Source organism: Dermacentor albipictus, chromosome 2 (assembly GCF_038994185.2).
Source record: "Dermacentor albipictus isolate Rhodes 1998 colony chromosome 2, USDA_Dalb.pri_finalv2, whole genome shotgun sequence".
Classification (NCBI taxonomy): domain Eukaryota; kingdom Metazoa; phylum Arthropoda; class Arachnida; order Ixodida; family Ixodidae; genus Dermacentor; species Dermacentor albipictus.
Genome location: NC_091822.1, coordinates 13,573,903 through 13,593,983, shown reverse-complemented (window position 1 = coordinate 13,593,983; position 20,081 = coordinate 13,573,903). Strand labels below are relative to the sequence as shown.

At 49.3% G+C, this 20,081-nt stretch overlaps 1 protein-coding gene across 2 annotated transcripts in view; it reads right to left on the bottom strand.

Annotated features, from left to right (window-relative positions):
* The window catches only part of LOC135910887 (uncharacterized), a 292,350-nt gene that overhangs the window by 29,595 nt on the left and 242,674 nt on the right, over positions 1 to 20,081 (bottom strand). The window lies entirely within an intron of this gene.

Sequence of the window (20,081 nt, the reverse complement as noted above, 5' to 3'; positions counted from 1 at the left end):
TGTGCTATGAATTTAATATTTGAGAAGTTATCAATAATAATAACTAATTTTGTAATTAAACAAGATACAAAATGTATTCTGGCTTGCTCCAAGCGACGGCAAACATTACCTTGATTGTATTCAGCTACGTGGCACATGCATATGTGAAAAAAAACGTTTGGCACAAGTTACATAGAACAAATGGTATATCCGCGTTATATCAAAGACTCCCGACCACCATTAGGGCATCTGGAAATAAAACGACGATCTTACGACGATCTTCTAGCCAGAAAATTCGTCGGTATTGTTGACGAGAGGCCTGACCGAGATAATCATGCTTAGAAGGGTTTGGGTGCGAGCGGGGATGATGCTCCTGCGGGGCTTTCATGAAATGTCTATTTTGAGTAATTTTGTTTTTTTATGTGTACGCCACATTGGCAGAGGAATTGCACACACACCATAGTTCTCCTTCAGGAGTTTCGCACAGGCGTTGTGGTGCGCAGGTATGGTGGCACTGCTGCTCCGCATACTATACTGCCATCTCCAGAGCGTGGTGTGCGTATGGCCGCTGCAATGCGACGGAGCAGTAGCGCAGCCTAGTCTGCATGCACCTGAATCTGGAAGCTACGTAACGGCCGATGCGAATCAGTGCCTGTTCAAATTTTGGGCAATGGATACACAGCGAAAAAAATATTCAGATCCCAAGCACTGTGCGAATCGATGCTAGCGAAGCTTTGTGAGCTCTTTGCTTTGATTGACGATAATTAGCGCTGATGTTGGTGGCGCATGTTTTATTTCTTCAATGTTTTGTCTAACACGATAGTGGTGAGTTGATGCTAAGCGTTACTTTGCGTGCACCACTGCTGTTTGTCTGCGTAGTACACAAAACAGATAGAGAGAGGTGTTTGCTTGAGACATTGTTGTGCACCATATTTTATAGCCTCTGAGAGGGTTGAGCATTGTCTTTGCCTCACATGGCACATCGCATCGTGGCTGAAGCATTAAACTAGAATTGGATAAGAGGGCTGTATGTGCCAAAACCACAGTCACATTATGAGGCAGGCCGTAGCGGCGCACTCCAGATTAATTTTGGCACCGCGTTGTTCTTTAATGTGTCCCTAAATCAAAGTGCGCAAGCGTTTCTTATTTCGCCCCCGTCAAAATGCGGCTGCCTCGGTCAAATCCGCAACCTCGAACAATGCCAGAGCCGCAACGATATCGCGGTGGGCACAGAAGTGTTGATTTGGCCTGCGACCACTTCCGTTGGGTCGCCTAGACCCTGCGGTGCACTTTAATTAATGCGGCTCTGCTTCTGCACGCCCTGCGTAAGTAGTCCGCTAGAGATATTTCCGTGGTATTATTTTTCACAAATAGTACAAACGCACCGTACTGTACCTTGAACTTAAGTTTATCCAGCGTTTCCTTGTCTTTTCACGTCACCTCCCCCCCCCCCCCCCCTCCTCATATTTGTATGGGAACTGCGAGCGATGAGTGGCAAAGCTGTTATTCACTCGTTTAACGACTGCGTCGGTTCTACTCATTCTCTGCCTCCTCGCACCCCTCCTCTCTTCCATTCTAACTATATTCCTTCTGTACTTGCACTTTGGTAGAAGGTTAAGCGCTTGCGGAGTGTCATGGATAAATACAACTGCCAGGAGGCTAATGTGGCGTCGAACCGGCAGCTCCAGAGGGCATTGTGCACATTCGACGCAGTGCGGCCTAAAGCTTCATTTTCTAACCAGGGGGGCGTTTACTTCGCCTAGAGGTGGGTGGCCTCCTTATTCTAGAGGTGGGTGGCCTCCTTATACGCAGGGGCCCTGACGACCAGCCGGAGCTGGTCCTCAGAGTTCCATAACGTCAGCAGTGCCTTCCACTAGTTTTCTGGATGATGTTGTACTGCTTCGTCCTCAATGGCTGGAAAGGGTGGGGTTTGGGGCGTGCAGCTACCCAAAAAGCTTTACGGTTCTTCGGAAAAAAAGAGCCTTGCGCCCTAGGAACCACGTGATGCCTCCGGCCAACGCTGCGCCACCATCCCGTACGTTGCCGGCATCAGCGAAGCTTTGGCACGTGTCCTGCGTAAATATAACGTGCAAGTCGCCCATGTTCCCAGCCGCAAGTTACGAAACGAGCTTGTCAATGTGAAGGACAAACTAAGAAAGGAAAGGTTTCCTGGCATTGTATATAAGATACCGTGCGCCGACTGCAATTATGTCTATATTTGTGAAAGTGGCAATTTTGAGCGGCGCCTAAAGGAGCACATGAATGATGTGAAAAAGAATAAAGTACCTTCCAGTGCATTCGGCTGAATACACAGAAGCCAAGCAGTGCGATTTCAACTGGAGCCATGCTTCAGTAATCACCCAAGAAAAGAACTGTACAAAGCGACAGTATCTGGAATCCCTGACTATTCAAACAACTGCACACACACTTAATAGAAACTAGGGCAATCTCCCGCCAAACGCAAGATGCCTGAAGCGATTATAGATGCGGATTTAAGCTGAAGGTATTTTGCCTCTCGGCTCAGGGAGCAAGGCTTCCCTGTGGAATCCAAAAGATTAAAAAAATTTTTAGAAGCCCATTTTGGTCAGCGTTCTGTATTTTATTCCTGTTATGCGGTTACTTCCCGACCAGACGAGATTTCGTCAAACTCTTAATTTTATTAAGTACATATGTGGCTACTCCTCGGTATTTAACAGCATCCTTTTATCGTATGCTCTCTTTGTCACTAATGCGCTCTAAAGTCTGTTTAATTCTTCTGTCCATGTTCTGCATTTTCCATTTTTCTGTTACATCTAGTTTCGAAGCGGGCCGCACCACTAAACCCACTACGCTAGTGGCGAGGCCGAGCAAAAACCTCGGCCGCCGCACCGCAGCAGATGGCGAACGTGCTGCTCAACGCCGCCGACGACGACAACCAGCAATCGTCCGTCGGGACCTTGGAGGATGAGCACATGGAAATTCGCGAATCGCAAGGACTTCTTCTAGCCCCTGAGGAAAACGATGAAGACAATGAGTCTTGGATTAATGTTACTAACCATGCCTGCCGTCGTCGGCTGCAGCCACGCTCCAATACGTCCCAACTATCCCGAACGCCACCGATGACCCTTCTCCGCCAAAGTCGACTAGCGATGCGCAATCCCGACAACTCTTCCCCCCCCCCCCCCACTGCATTCGGACGATTACAAGCTGGCGATTCGTCCTTAGAACGCCCTGCAGCTGAACAAGGGGAGCTTAGGGAAGTTAGCGGACGCCATCACCAATGAGGCAAAGCGAGAAATCGGCTCCGCCGGATTCAAAGTACGCAAAGACGAAGACCAAAAAATCCTTGTTCTGAGCACTGCCTCAGAAGCTACGGCCTCAGTTATTAGCAAGGTGCTGAAAAAAAATTGGTCCAACAAATTATGATATTGGAACATAAGGAATATACCCCGATAACTCGCATGGAGGGGTGATGTACAACATCGATTACGACACCAGGCCCGAAATGGTACTTAAACGCATTGAATCTGCCGGATACGAGATGCTGACATGACTAGGAAACACAACAACCATGGTGATCACATTCCCAGGAAGACCAGTACCATAATACATCGAATTTTCCTGCCTTCTTTGGTGCAACCTATACAAGAGGACCGTCCCCATTGCCTAACCTGCATTGAGACAAGTCACAGAGAGGACGTCTGCCTGCGGTTTCCCACGACCCCCAAGTGCAATGAGCGCGGCACTTCGCTAACAATGGTGCAACACGAGAAAAACCTTCGGTGCTTTTTGAGCAGTGAGAATCACCCGATGGCAGGCAAATCCTGCCCCAACAGATTCCTGCCACCCATCAACTGCCGAAAAACGCAGCAGGCCCTGAGTACAAGCTCCTCTTCTGCTACACCACGTGGCGAGCGCACAGCGTCTCGCAAGTGGCGATCCCCGAAACGACGCGGGGCTGTCCCGTAAAGGAGCAGTTCCCGGCTGCGTTCCGTTGCAGGCACAGGACGTCATTGCGATGACGAACGTCATCCCGTGGCAGGACCTCGAGCAGGGTGTGAGACCGGGCTAATTGTGGTATTCCATGCTCAAGTGACTAGCGCAGGATTGGACACGGGACACAAAAGAGCGACAAGGACAAGCGACAAAACAGTGACATGGAGCTCGAGCTGTGCCCTATCCGCAAGTGGCCGTAGGGGAAGCAAGGGAGCAGCGCAGGTCACACAGCAGGCCAGCTGGGCACAGGATATCTCTCCAAAACCTTGTCCCCCTTCTAGTGATATAGAGCTGGCACCAGCACACGCACACATTAAGCGCCTTAATGAAAAGAACAAAACACCGAAAGCAGAAATCACTAACATACTCGTACAGTCTGTAGCACTTAAAGATCAATTGCTAGGAAGAGATAGCGCTACCCCCTCACAGAACACTTCAACCCCACTCCCAAGAATCTTAAACGGGAAGAGCAGCCAGCGCACACAGTCACTTTAAATCCGACGCCGCAATGAACAACCGCGCAACCCACTACACCTTAGGGCGTTATGCCCGTTCAATATGCCACTCCCCAGAACGCAGAGGAGATGTAGCAAAGGCCACTCAGAGCACTCGGACATCCCTACAAGCTACCATTCAACAGCAACTCGCAGCTACACAACAGTGAGCGGCACAACCATTCGCAACTCAACAACACTCTAAGACTCAGATGGCTGAGAACATCACGAGAATCACGAGAATCTCGTCTAGAATCTCGGCAACACCGGTGCCCGAAGAAAACTCACCAGACGCTACCAGATTTACCTGACTTTCTAGATCCAAGAGAACCCCGCCTGATGCAAGCATCACCCCCTTAATAATCAAGATGGCTCCTCCTCAACATGTATGCAGTAAGCGCGAGGGCTCCCCAGGCGAAACCACAGTGTTGAAGTGGAATTGCCGGGGCTACAAGAACAAGCCCGGTCACTGATACAATACATCTCTACATCAAGACCACCTGAAATCATCGAGCTTCAAGAAACGAACACGCACATCTGCTTACCCGGATTCGTCACGTATGCGCTGATATGGATGACAGCCTTCACACCCTTGTCAGTAAGAAGCTAGTGGACATTCATCACCATCTCCAACAATCCAAACTGCTTGCTATTCTGCCCGAAATTATCCTTTGGCAACAAAGAAGGGTCCCACATTCTTTCTAGCGCTCTACTGCCGGCCTAAAAGCCAGTAAACCGCAATCCAAGGGATTGTGGAGCAAGCTATGTACGCAGCAGGCAACCGTCCGCGTCTAGTAGTGTGCTACTTCAATGCAACCCACCCTTCTAGGGTTATACACACACCGACCCCAAGGGGAATCTGTTTGACAATGTTATTCAGGACATGGACATTACACTTGTTACCGATCCAAAGAATCACGCGAGGCTCGGCACAAGTGTTCCAAGAGACACGAACCCCGACCCAGCTCTCACTAGTAACGTCCTCCAAACTTGCTCGACCAATCAGGAGGTGTATCAAGGCAGCGACCACGCGCTGCTATCCACCACTCTCCGTAGGCTCGAATACAAAGCCAGGAAGGCGCTGTTCGCCTGATGGATTGGACGAAGCTCCGGGAGATAAGAGCACATCATCATCATCAGACTGTTTACGCCCACTGCAGGGCAAAGGCCTCTCCCATACTTCTCCAACAACCCCGGTCATGTACTAATTGTGGCCATGCCGTCCCTGCAAACTTCTTAACCCTTTAAGGCGCCTTGTACACAATTGTGTACATTGTATTTCTGGGGTTTTTTTCACGTTTAGGGCGCGCAATGTTCTATTAGGTTGGCTTTAGCGCATTCCCAAACTTTAAACTGACAACCATGTGCATTTTCGGCGCTATTTGTCGCATTTCGGTGAACATGTTCATATCAAAACAAGAAATGGCGGACGCTGGAGCAGCAAAAAGCGGTGCGTCAAGTTCTTATTTTTTTAGAGCCGCTTTTTTTATTGTGGCAAGCGAAAAAAATTAGACGCGCTTGTGCGTCATATGAAGTACCGAGGAGTGATAATTTCATCCATTCTGAGGAGATGACCGAACGCTAACGCTCGCACGCGCATGTGTACACGATTGTGTACAAAGCGCCGTGGTCGCTGCAGAAATGAAGAACGCTGAGAGTTGCTTTGATTTTCTTTCCAGGTTTTTTGGCCATTCATCGTTCTTCTTTCTATAGTGCAAACAAGCATAAGAAAACCCAAAAGACAGCTGAAAGGCTTTTGGAGCTCATTGCTGATAAATGTTTCAGACATCGGGGAAAGTGACGAAGAAGAAGCCACGTACGAAGCGACCGACGCCTGCGTTGCAGCTGCGTTCACCAACCTCACAGAAGAGGAAGATGCTGCTGCTGAAGGGAAACGCAAGCTGAAGAAGTGGACACTGAGAGTGCTTTTTCCTTTTGTGAACCTGGGTACCTGCAATTATTTGAAACGCAGCCTAGAGCTAAACTCCTATATTTGATGAATTTTCGCTTGCAAGCTGCCGAAGCATTAATTAAGTCGGTACTACCCGAGAAAAAGCATGGAAGGCCTTCTATTGCAGAGATCCAAGCACCACAACCAAGGATAGGGCAAAAAAAACAAGAATATCGCTTCCTTGCACCGACGCGCACTACGACTCCTTTGACCATTGGCCCGAATCCCGCGACCAGAAGGTGCTAATTAGGTGCAAGCTCGAGAAGTGCACACGAGGCGCCCGGATATTCTGCATGAAATGCGCCGTGCCACTGTGCCTGACGAAAGAGAGAAATTGCTTCCTCGCATTCCACAAGTGAATTTTGTGACCACCGAGGCGCTATGTACACAATTGTGTACGATGTTGCAAATAATAAAGTTTCATGGTAACTTTCAAGAATTCGATGGTTTTGTGTTTATTAGGTCCCAAAAAGAATGTTTATATATAAAAAGATTTTTTTCTATGCATAATTGCAAGTGGCGCCTCCGCCCACCTAACTTTCTACCGCCCCTGCTACGCTTCCCTTGCCTTGGGATCCAGGCCGTAACCCTCAATGACCATCGGTTATCTTCCCTCCTCATTTCATGTCCTGCCCATGCCCATTTCTTTTTCTTGATTTCAACTAAGATGTCATTAACTCGCGTTTGTTCCCTCACCCAATCTGCTCTTTTCTTATGTCTTAACGTTACACCTATCATTCTTCTTTCGATAGCTCGTTGCGTCGTCCTCAATTTGAGTAGAACTCTTTTCGTAAGCCTCCACGTTTCTGCCCCGTAGGTGAGTACTGGTAATAAACAGCTGTTATATACTTTTCTCTTGAGGGATAATGGCAACCTGCTGTTCATGATCTGAGAATGCCTGCCAAATGCACCCAGCCAATTCTTATTCTTCTGGTTATTTCCGTCTCATGATCCGGATCCGCCGTCACTACCTGCCCTGAGTAGATGTAATCCCTTACGACTTCCAGTGCCTCGCTGCCTATTGTAAATTGCTTTTATCTTCCGAGACTGTTAAACATTACTTCAGTTATCTGCAGGTTAATTTTTAGACGCACACTTCTGCATTGCCTCTCCAGGTAAGTGAGCATGCATGGCAATTGGTCCCCTGAGTTACTAAGCAAGACAATATCATCAGCGAATCGCAAGTTACAAAGGCATTCTCAATTAACTTTTATCCCCAATTCTTCCCAATCCAGGTCTCTGAATACCTCCTGTAAACACACTGTGAATAGCATTGGAAAGATCGTATCTCCCTGCCTGACGCCTTTCCTTATTGGGATTTTGTTGCTTCCTTTATGGAGGACTACGGTGGCTGTGGAGCCACCATAGATATGTTTCAGTATTTTTACATACGGCTCGTCTACACCCCGATTTCGTAATGCCTCCATGACTGCTGAGGTTTCGACTAAATCAAACGCTTTCTTGTAATCAATGAAAGCTATATATAAGGGTTGGTTATATTCCGCACATTTCTCTTTCACCTGATTGATAGTGTGAATATGATCTATTGTTGAGTAGCCTTTACGGTATCCTGCCTGGTCCTTTGCTTGACAGATGTCTAAGGTCTTCCTGATTCTATTTGCGACTACCTTAATAAATATTTTGGAGGCAACGGACAGTAAGCTGATCGGTCTATAATTTTTCAAGTCTTTGGCATCTCCTTTCTTATCGATTAGGATTATGTTAGCGTTCTGCCAAGATTCCGGTACGCTCGAGGACATGAGGCATTGCGTATACAGGGTGGCCAGTTTTTCTAGAACAATCTGCCCTCCATCCTTCAAGAAATCTGCTGTTACCTGATCCTCCCCAGCTGCCTTCCCCCTTTGCATGGCTTCCAAGGCTTTCTTTATTTCTTCTGGCGTTACATGCTGGATTTGAAATTCGTCTACACTATTCTCTGTTCCATTATCGTCGTGGGTGCAACTGGTACTGTATAAATCTCTATAGAACTCCTGAGCCACTTAAACTATCTCATCCATATTAGTAATGATATTGTCACGTGGTGTTGACATTGAAGAACACAGTAGCAATGCTGTGAAAGGCAAAACGAAATTTTATTGGGCGAACCTGTGCCCACAAAAACAGGCTACACTTATAGTACAACGATAGCGGCGAACACGGTCGGCGATCGTGGAAAATCTGACCAGTGGGTCAAGCGCGTCGGCTTTTGTATATCAGTCGTCGAATGTTCCAGTGTAATCGCTAGGACCCGCGTGCCTTCCACAAAGTTCTACATTATTCGCCTCGCGCACACATGCGATCTGATTACACAATGTTCGGTAAGAGACAGCGGATAGAAGCATCGATAACTTTCGAGAAACTTCGGATGCATGCAGGTGCGTCCCGCGCTGTGGGATAACATTTGTTAGGCGGCGAAACGTGGTCGCCTGATAAAGATAAGTACAGGTGCCATTACCCCTCTCTTAAAAAGCATCGACGCGATGCTGCAAACAAAGGAAATTGATAAAGAAAAGCACTTGTAGCAAAGAAAACAACAAAGTAAGGACGTTTGTCAGCGTCCGTGAAAAGGTTTAAGAAGCACCACGTGGACCACTTCAGATCGTGCGCGGCGCCGCTGTGAATGCGAAATGCCGTCTGGGACGACCGCATAGTCCAGTGCGCCGATACGTCGGATGACCTTGTAGGGTCCGAAATAGCGTCGCAGTAGTTTCTCACTGAGTCCTCGAACAAGGTCGCCGGGCTGGTACTCGACGAAGCGTCGTCGGAGATTGTAGTGTCGGCTGTCGGTCCTCTGTTGGTTCTTGATCCGCAGGCGGGCGAGCTGTCGGGCTTCTTCGGCGCGCTGGAGATAGCCAGCGACGTCAACATTCTCCTCCTCAGTGACGTGCGGCAGCATCGCGTCGAGCGTCGACGTCGGGTTCCTGCCGTAAACCAGCTTAAACGGCGTGATCTGTGTTGTTTCTTGCACCGCCGTGTTGTAAGTGAAGGTTACATACGGCATTAAGCGCGTCTCACGTCTTGTGCTCGACGTCGACGTACATTGCTAGCATGTCGGCGAGGGTATTGTTCAGGCGCTCCGTGAATCATTCATTTGCGGATGGTAGGCAGTTGTACTCCTGCGGCTTGTCTGGCTCTATTGCAGAATGGCTTGGGTGAGCTCTGTTGTAAGAGCCGTTCCTCTGTCGGTGATGAGGACTTCTGGAGCTCCATGTCGTAGCAGGATGTTCACGATGACAAATTTCGCCACTTCGGCTGCGCTGCCTTTCGGTAGAGCCTTAGTTTCAGCGAAGCGGGTGAGATAGTCCGTCGGCACGACGATCCACTTATTTGCGGAAGTTGATGTGGGAAACGGTCCCAACAAGTCCATCCCGATCTGCTGAAAAGGTCGGTAAGGAGGCTTGATCGGCTGCAGTATTCCCGCTGGCCTTGTCGGTGATGTCTTGCGTCGCTGACAGTCTCGACATGTCTTGACGTAACGGGCGACATCGGCGGTTAAGCGCGGCCAGTAATACCTTTCTTGTATCCTCGATAGCATCCGGGAGAAACCGAGGTGCCCAGTGGTTGGATCGTCATGTAGGGCGCGCAGTACATCTGGACGCAGCGCCGACGGAACAACAAGAAGGTGGTTGGCGCGGACTGGTGAGAAGTTCTTCAGGAGTAGGTTGTTTTGAAGCGTGAACGAAGACAATCCACGCTTAAATGCCCTAGCGACAACGTCGGTGTGCCCTTCCAAATACTCGACTAGGGCTTTTAGCAACGGGTCTCCTCGTTGCTGCTCGGCGAAGTCTTCCGCGCTTATTATCCCAAGGAAGGCGTTGTCATCCTCGTCATCTTGCGGCGGCGGGTCAATGGGGCGCGGGATAGGCAATCGGCATCTAAGTGTTTTCATCCGGACCTGTATGTTACAGTGATGTCGTATTCTTGTAGTCTGAGGCTCCACCATGCCAGCCGTCCTGAAGGGTCCTTTAAATTATCTAGCCAGCACAGCGCGTGATGGTCGCTGACCACTTTGAATGGCCTGCGATATAGGTAAGGGCGAAATTTCGCTGTAACCGAAACGATGGCGAGGCATTTCTTTTCGGTTGTAGAGTAATTGCCATCTGCTTTTGACAACGACCGGCTAGTGTAAGGTATCACATGTTCATGTCCATCTTTTCTCTCGACTAGAACGGCACCAAGGCCTAGGCTACTGGCGTCAGTGTGGATTTCGGTATCGGCGTGTTCGTCGAAGTGCGCAAGTACGGGCGGCAACTGCATGCGTCGTTTGAGTTCTTGAAATGCGTCGGCCTGCGGTGTTTCCCACTTGAATTGGACGTCACATTTAGTTAGCTGTGTCAGCGGATCAGCGACGCGTGAAAAGTCCTTGACAAATCGCCTGTAGTCGGCACACATGCCAAGAAATCTACGCACTGCCCTCTTGTCGATGGGCTGCGGGAACTTTGCGATGGCAGCTGTCTTCTGCGGGTCGGGGCGGACTCCAGATTTGCTGATGACATGGCCTAGAAACAGAAGCTCCTCGTAAGCGAAGCTGCACTTTTCCGGCTTCAGAGTAAGCCCTGATTACCCGATGGCGGAAGAAGTAAAGAAAGCCTTGGGAGATATCCAAAGGGGGAAGGCAGCCGGGGAGGATCAGGTAACAGCGGATTGTTGAAGGATGGTGGACAGATTGTTCTAAAGAAACTAGCGACCCTGTATACGCAATGCCTCATGACCTCGAGTGTACCGGAATCTTGGAAGAACGCTTACATAATCCTAATCCATAAGAAAGGGGACGCCAAAGACTTGAAAAATTATAGGCCGATCAGCTTACTGTCCATTGCCTCCAAAATATTTATTAAGGTAGTCGCAAATAGAATCAGGAGCACCTTAGACTTCTGTCAAGCAAAGGACCACGCAGGATTCCGTAAAGGCTACTCAAAAATAGATCATATTCACACTATCAATCAGGTGATAGAGAAATGTGCGGAATATAACCAACCCTTATATATAGCTTTCATTGATTACGAAAAAGCGTTTGATTCTGTCGAAACCTCAGCAGTCATGGAGGCATTGCGGAATCAGGGTGTAGATGAACCGTATGTAAAAATGCTGAAACATATCTATAGCGGCTCCACAGCCACCGTAGTCCTCCATAAAGCAAGCAACAAAATCGCAATAAAGAAAGGCATCAGGCAGGGATATACGATACCTCCAATGCTATTCACAGTGTGTTTACAGGAGGTATTCAGAGACCTGGATTGGGAAGAATTGGGGATAAAAGGTAATGAAGAATACCTTAGTAACTTGCGATTCGCTGATGATATTGCCTTGCTTAGTAACTCAGGGGACCAACTGCAATGCATGCTCACTGACCTCGAGAGGCAAAGCAGAAGAGTGGGTCTAAAAATTAATCTGCAGAAAACTAAAGTAACGTTTAACAGTCTCGGAAGAGAACAGCAATTTACAATAGGCAGCGAGGCACTGCAAGTCGTAAGGGAATACATCTACTTAGGGCAGGTAGTGACGGCGGATCCGGATCATGAGACGGAAATAACCAGAACAATAAGAATTGGCTGGGTGCATTTGGCAGGCATTCTCAGATCATGAACAGCAGGTTGCCATTATCCCTCAAGAGAAAAGTATATAATAGCTGTGTCTTACCAGTACTCACTTACGGGGCAGAAACCTGGAGGCTTACGAAAAGGGTCCTACTCAAATTGAGGACGACGCAACGAGCTATGGAAAGAATAATAGGTGTAACGTGAAGGGATAAGAAAAGAGCAGATTGGGTAAGGGAACAAACGCGAGTTAATGACATCTTAGTTGAAATCAAGAAAAAGAAATGGGCATGGGCAGGACATGTAATGAGGAGTGAAGATAACCGATGGTCATTAAGGGTTACGGACTGGATTCCAAGCGAAGGGAAGCGTAGCAGGGGGCGGCAGAAAGTTAGGTGGGCGGATGAGATTAAGAAGTTTGCAGGCACGGCATGGCCACAATTAGTACATGACCGGGGTTGTTGGAGAAGTATGGGAGAGGCCTTTGCCCTTCAGTGGGTCTAACCAGGCTGATGATGATGACCTGATGGCCTCTAGTACTGTTGCAAGTCGCCTAAGGTGACCGTCGAAATTTCCGGCGAAGACAGCGACGTCATCCAAGTAAACGAGACAGGTCTGCCACTTCAATCCTGCGAAAACCGTGTCCATCGCGCGCTGGAACGTTGCAGGCGCCGATCATAGTTCAAATGGCATAACCTTGAACTTGTAGAGGCCGTCTGGGGTGATGAAGGCGGTCTTTTCGCGATCTCTTTCGTCGACTTCTATTTGCCAATAGCCAGACTTGAGGTCCATCGACGAGAAGTATTTAGCGTTGCAGGGCCGATCCAATGCGTCGTCTATGCGTGGGAGGGGGTAAACGTCCTTCTTCGTGATCTTGTTTAGACGACGATGATCGACGCAGAAACGTAGGGTTCCGTCCTTTTTCTTCACCAAGACTACAGGATATGACCACGGCCTTTTTGACGGCTGGATAATGTCGTCGCGCAGCATTTCCTCGACTTCGTGCCTTACAGCCTCACGTTCTCGCGTAGAAACTCGATAAGGGCTCTGGCTGACTGGTCGAATACACTCTTCGTTTATCATGTGATGCTTTGCGACTGGTATTTGTCGAATCCTTGATGACGTCGAAAAGCACTCTTTTTATCCTCGCAGTAGACTTCTGAGCTGTTGTGGCTTAATCGTTGGGAGACTTTAATTAAGGTCGAAGTCTGGTTCGGAAACCATGGTTGTTGGGGTAGATGCGGCGGAATCCGTGAGGACAAACTCATTGCTGGTTTCCAGAATTTCCTCGATGTATGCGATCATCGTGCCCTTGTTGATGAGCTTGAACTCCTGGCTGAAGTTTGTCAGCAACACTTTCGTGTTTCCTCCGTGCAGTCGAGCGATCCCTCCTGCGACGCAAATTTCGCGGTCGAGCAGTTGACGTTGGTCGCCTTCGATTGCGCCTTCTACGTCAGCGGATGTTTCGGTGCCAACCAAAATACCAGTGCAGGAGCGAGGCGGGATGCTCACTTGATCTTCTAACACACTCAAGGCGTGGCGACTACGAGGGCTTTCCGGCGGTATCGCTTTATTTTCCGACAGCGTTATTGACATCGACTTCAGGTAGACGATTGCGCCGTGTTGGTTCAGGAAGTCCATACCGAGAATGACGTCTCGTGAACACTGTTGGAGGATAACAAAGGTGGCACGGTAAGTCCGGTCATGAATGGTTATTCTTGCCTTGCAGATTCCAGACAGCGTGATGAGGTGTCCTCCAGCGGTCCGAATTTGAGGGCCTTCCCATGCGGCCTTGACTTTCTTCAACTGGGCGGCCATGTGTCCACTCATGACGGAGTAATCGGCCCCTGTGTCGACTAAGGCGGTGAATACGTGGCCGTCGAGAAGCACGTCGAGGTCGGTGGTTCTTTGTCTTGCGTTACAGTTAGGTCTTGGCGTCGGATCACGGCTGTGTCGCATTGACCTGTGGCTGGTATGGGACGTCGTCAGGTCGTCTTTCGTCGGTGTTGTCTTGGCATCCTGACTTCGTCGGGATGGCGGCATTTCGTTACTATGTCGGCGAGGTAGTTTCTTCGGCGTCTTCGTCAGTTCGACGAACAGTAACCGCACCTCCATCGGTTGCTGCTTTTAGTTTTCCGGATATGGGCTCACTGACCGGTCCCGGGCTGGCCCAGTGTATGGTCAGCGCTGCGGCGACAGGTAGCGGCCTGGTGATGGCGAACGCGACGGTCATCGAGAGCTCCACTAAGTAGCGGCGAGGTAGTCGGCGATGTCACATGGGCGCTCTCCAAGCTGTGGACGCGGCGCGTTGATGGCGAACCCTCTCAGTCCCAAGTCGCGGTATGGGCATCGGCGATACACATGGCCGGCTTCTCCGCAATGATAGCAGAGCGGACGGTTGCCGGGGGCTCGCCAATGTCCGTCTTCCTCGCGTAGAGGCGCTGGGCGACGGGTGGGAGTGCTGGCAGCGGCGGCGGCGGGCGACGGAATTTCAGTGTCGAAGGGCCCTGGCGCGGTCGCGAAGGGGGTCTTGACGGCGTGCGACGGTGGCATAGGTCATCGTTTCTGGCTGGGGCTGCGGCAATTGAGGTTGCACCTCAGGAACCCCAAGCGATCGCTGAACCTCATCTTTCACGATGTCGGCGACTGAGGCCACTTGAGGCTGCGACGAAGGCAACAATGGGCCTGATGGCAGAAAATGGCTCTGATGGTCTCTTGATGGTATTCGGAACCCAGTTTTTGGATGGCGTACTGTGGCGTGAGCCCCTGGCGGTTATGTTGCCAGGTGCGCATCTCCAGAGTCTTCTTGATCGTCGATGCCTCTGCAGAAAACTCAGCTACAGTCTTCGGTGGGTTACGAATAAGACCGGCGAAAAGTTCTTTCTTGACGCTGTCACAGAATGCATGCCCGCGTCCCTCTCGAGGGGGCCGACATTGCCTCCGCAGCCGCAGCGCTGCTTGCACGGCGATGAGGGAGAGCGCTCCCCATTGTCCCCGAACCCGCCCGACGGGTTGATCACGTGGGTCGCCTGAGCGCGACGGAGGGACGAGGCGAGCTCGGCGAGCGGCAGAGCAGCTTGGAGGACGAAGGAGCGGGGTCGTGCACCGGGAGACAGCTGAAGATGTGGTCGGCAGGCTGAAACCTCCAGGCCGAAGTCTTCGCCGTTCGACCGACAGACGGTGCAAGTCCGTCAGGATCTTCGGCAGCGAGGTACCAGCAGCCCGACGCTCTTCAGAACGGGATCTCGGCAAGCACGCCCCAGATAAGCCTCGTGTTCCAGGCCGCTCTCAGAACTTTCCGCCGGACTCTCTTTTCTAATGGCGTTTAATCTTTCGTTTGTTTATCCATCGCGTGTTAATTTTTGTATGTCCTGTTAGTGTAGTGTTTGCCGTATTTATTGTCGCGTATATTTTTCATTTGTGTCACGGATTTTTTTTTGTTATTTCGCGAGTGTTAATGGTTCCCACGTGGTGGGCTTAGTGTCACGCGAGTGGCGTCAGGGCGTGTACTGTGTGACCCGCGCGCCTTCCTCGAGCTAGGACCCACTACTGGAAGTTTGCATGTTTTTTTTTTCCATTATGTCTCGGGCATGATTTTATCTTATTGAATTGAATGTGTGTGTTTTACGTCGCCTCCCGTCTCATGCCTCTGGTCCATGGTCGATCAGGCGTGGACCTTATCGCCGGTCAGCAGTCGAACCCTCACCAAACGCACGCGGGGGGGGGGGGGGCGGGTTAGTTGTCGCCCCATCCCCTCCTGTTCGGAGAGTGCGAATTCCCTCACCATCAATCTTCGACAGACGCCCCGCATCAGGAAGCGGACTTTATTCTCCTGCGACATTTCCGGGTCGGCGTGCCGGAAGAGACGGGCCATCTCCTCCGTGAAGATCGTGATCGTCTCGTTTGGCAGCTGCACTCTGCTTTCTAGTAGAGCTTGGGCTCGCTCTTTTCGCATGACGCTTGTAAACGTTTCCAAAAAGCCGCTTCGGAACAGGTCCCACGTCGTTAAGGTGGCTTCTCGATTTTTGAACCAGGTCCTGGCGGCGTCTTCCAATGCGAAATACAAATGTCGCAGCTTGTCGTCGCTGTCCTAACTGTTAAACGTAGCGACCCTCTCATACGTCTCCAGCCGGGGTTCCGGGTCCTCAAATGTGGAACCGCGGAACGTCGGTGGCTCCCTGGGCTGCTGCAGAACTATTGGGGCTGTTGAGGCTGCCATTCGGGCTGTCTTCTTGGTCGTCTTTGGATGATCTTCTGGGACGATCTTTTTGGTCGTCTCTGGTAGAATTCCGTGTTCCGGGGGCAGCTGCTATAGCCGGCGGCTTGCTCGATGTTCCAGGACGACGTTGGTGTTGTCTTTGCGGTACGAGCTTGAATTACCGCTTGTCGGGGGCGTCCGGTACATGAACGTAAATCACTTCCACCAGATGTCACGTGGTTGTGACGTTGAAGAACACATTAGCAATACTGTGAAAAGCAAAACGAACTTTTATTGGGCGAACCTGTGCCCACAAAAACAGGCTACACTTATAGCACGACGATAGCGGCGAACACGGTCGGCGATTGTCGAAAATCTGACCAGCGGGTCAAGCGCGTCGGCTTTTATACATCAGTCGTCGAATGTTTCAGAGTTATCGCTGGGACACGCGTGCCTTCCACAAAGTTCTACATTATTCGCGTCGCGCACACATGCGGTCAGATTACACTAGGTTCGGTCAGAGACAGCGGATAGAAGCATCGATAACTTTCCAGAAACTCCGGATACAAACAGGCGCATCCCGCGCTGCGGGATAACATTTGTTAGGCGGCGAAACGTGGTCGCCCGATAAAGAAAAGTACACGTGTCAATATAGCCGGCTTCACCTCTTAACGCATGCATCTGATTCTTGCCTATTACTAGTTTCTTATTCACTGCTTCTAGGCTTCCTCCATACCTGAGAGCATGTTCAATTATATCCATATTATACTTCCTTATGTCAGCTGTCTTACGCTTGTTGATTAACTTCGAAAGTTGTGCCAGTTGTATACTAGCTGTAGGGTTAGAGGCTTTCATACATTGGCGTTTCTTGATCAGATCTTTCGTCTCCTGCGATAGCTTACTCGTATCCTGCCTAACGGAGTTAGCACCGACTTCTAATCATCATCATCATTATCAGCAGCAGCAGCAGGAGCCTCGTTACGACCACTGCAGGTCAAAGGTCTCTCCCATACTTTTCCAACTACTCCGGTCATCAACTAATTGTGGCTATGTTGTTGCTGGAAACTTCTTAATCTCATCCGCCTACCTAACTTTCTGCCACGCCCTTGCTACACTTCTCTTCCCTTGGAATCCAGTCCGTAACCCTTAATGACCATCGGTTATCTTCCCTCCTCACCTACATGTCCTGCCCATGCCCATTAATTTTTCTTGATTTCAACAAACATGTCATTTACTCGCATTTGTTCCCTCACCCAATTTTCTCTTTTCTTACCCCGCACCTCCACCAAATGTAATAAGGCGATTTATTAAGAGGCACTGGGCACAGTCTGGTAGCGCTGGCAGTCGACAAACGCTGATCACGCGCACAGCCGCAACAAGAGCGCCTTCTTCGTCTTCCTCTTCACCACACCCTTAACGTTACACCCATCATTCTTCTTTCCATAGCTCGTTGCGTCGTCCTGAATTTAAGTAGAACCCTTTTCGTAAGCCTCCAGCTGTGTCTTACCGTACTTGAGTACTGGTAAGACACAGCTGTTTTACACTTTTCTCTTGAGGGATAATGGCAACCTGCTGTTCATGATCTGAGAATGCCTTTCATTTTCTTCCATTTCCATTCATAGCCCATTCATATTCTTCTTATTATTTCAATCTCATGATCCCGATCCGCGGTCACTACCTGCCCTAAATAGATGCTTTCCCTTACCACTTCCAGTGCCTCGCTCCCTATGGTGAACTGCTGATCTCTTCCGAGACTGTTAAACATTACTTTAGATTTCTGCAGATCAATTTTTAGACCCACCCTTCTGCTTTGCCTCTCCAGGTCAGTGAGCATGCATTGCAGTTGGTCCCCTAAGTTATTAAGCAAGGCAATATCATCAGCGAATCACAAGTTACTAAGGTATTCTCCATTAACTATTATGTCCAATTCCTCCTAATCCAGGTCTCTGAATACCTCCTGTAAATACGCTGTGAATAGCATTGGAGAGATCGTATCTCACTGCCTAACGCCTTTCTTTATTGCGATTTTGTTGCTTTCTTTGGGATGACTTCGGTGGCTGTGGAGCCGCTATAGATATTTTTCAGTATTTTTACATACGGCTCGTCTACACCGTCATTCCGTAATGCCTGCATTACTGCTGAGGCTTCTACTGAATCAAATGCTTTATCGTAATCAACGAAAGCCATATATAGGGGTTGGTTATATTCTATTGCACACTCCTTAATGACGCCCATAAAACTGTCGTTCATTGCTTCAACACTTAGGCTTTTATTCTGAGTTAAAGCCGAGTAGCTGTTCTGAAGCTTGATCCGGAATTCCTATATTTTTCCTCTTACCGCTAACTCATTGATCAGCTTCTTATGTACAAGTTTCTTCCATTCCCTCCTCAAGTTCATTCTAATCCGAGTTCCTACCATCCTATGGTCACTGCAGCGCACCTTGCCGAGTACGGCCACATCTTGTATGATGCCAGGGTTAGCGCAGAGTACAAGGTCTATTTCATTTCTAGTCTCGCCATTCGGAATCCTCCAGGTTCACTTTCAGCGAATCCGCTTGCGGAAGAAGGTATTCATTATCCGCATATTATTCTGTTCTGCAAACTCCACTAATAACTCTCCCCTGCTATTTCTAGACCCTATGCAATATTCCCCCACTGACTTGTCTCCAGCCTGCTTCTTGCCTACCCTGGCATTGAAGTCGCCCATCAGTATAGTGTATTTTGTTTTTGCTTTACCCATCACCGATTCCACGTATTCATAAAAGCTTTCGACTTCCTGGTCATCATGACTAGATGTAGGAGCGCAGACCTGTACGACCTTCAATTTGTACCTCTTATCAAGAGCCACAACAAGACCTGCCACCCTATGGTTAATGTTATAGAATTCCTGTATGTCACCAGTCATATCCGTATTATACAGGAATCCAACTCGTAGTTCTCGTCTCTCCGCTAAGCCCCGGTAGCACAGGACGTGCCCGCTTTTTAGCGCTGTATTTGCTTCTTTTGTCCTGCTAACTCCACTGAGCCCTATTATATCCCATTTACTGCCCTCTAATTCCTCCAGTTGCACTGCTACTCCAATAGCATAGCAACGCTAGTGGCACACATGACGATAATGGGAGAGAGAATAGTCCAGAGGAATTTGAAATCCCACAACTAACGCCGGAAGAAGTAAAGAAAGCCTTGGGAGCTATGTAAAGGGGGAAGGCAGCTGGAGAGGATCAGGTAACAGCAGATTTGTTGAAGAATGGTGGGCAGATTGCTCTAGAAAAACTGGCCACCCTGCATACGCAATGCCTCATGATTGCGAGCGTACCGGAATCTTGGAAGAGCGCTAACATAATCCTAATCCATAAGAAAGGGGACACCAAAGACTTGAAAAATTATAGACCGATCAGCTTACTGTCCGTTACCTACAAAGTATTTACTAAGTTAATCGCAAATAGAATAGGGAACACCTTAGGCTTGTGCCAGCCAAAGGACCAGGCAGGATTCCGTAAAGGCTACTCAACAATAGATCACATTCACACTATCAATGAGGCGATACAGAAATGTGCGGAATATAACCAACCCTTATATATAGCTTCAATTGATTACGAGAAACCGTTTCATTCAGTCGAAACCTCAGCAGTCATGGAGGCATTACGGAATCAGGGTGTAGATCAGCCGTATGTAAAAATACTGAAAGATATCTATACCAGCTCCCCAGCCACCGCAGTCCTCCATAAAGAATGCAACAAAATCCCAATAAAAAAATTGGAGGACGCTTAAGCTTCGCCTTCAAGAGTGGGACGCGACAGTGCTCCCGTCGACCCGCCAAGGGGTATAAGACAATGCGCTACGGCACAGCGATCACTTACGATGCACCCCGCATCGGACTTAGCGCCCACCTATAACGCGGTGAGCGTCGAGCAACGCAGCGTTCGGCGCGGCAACGAAACGTGCGTC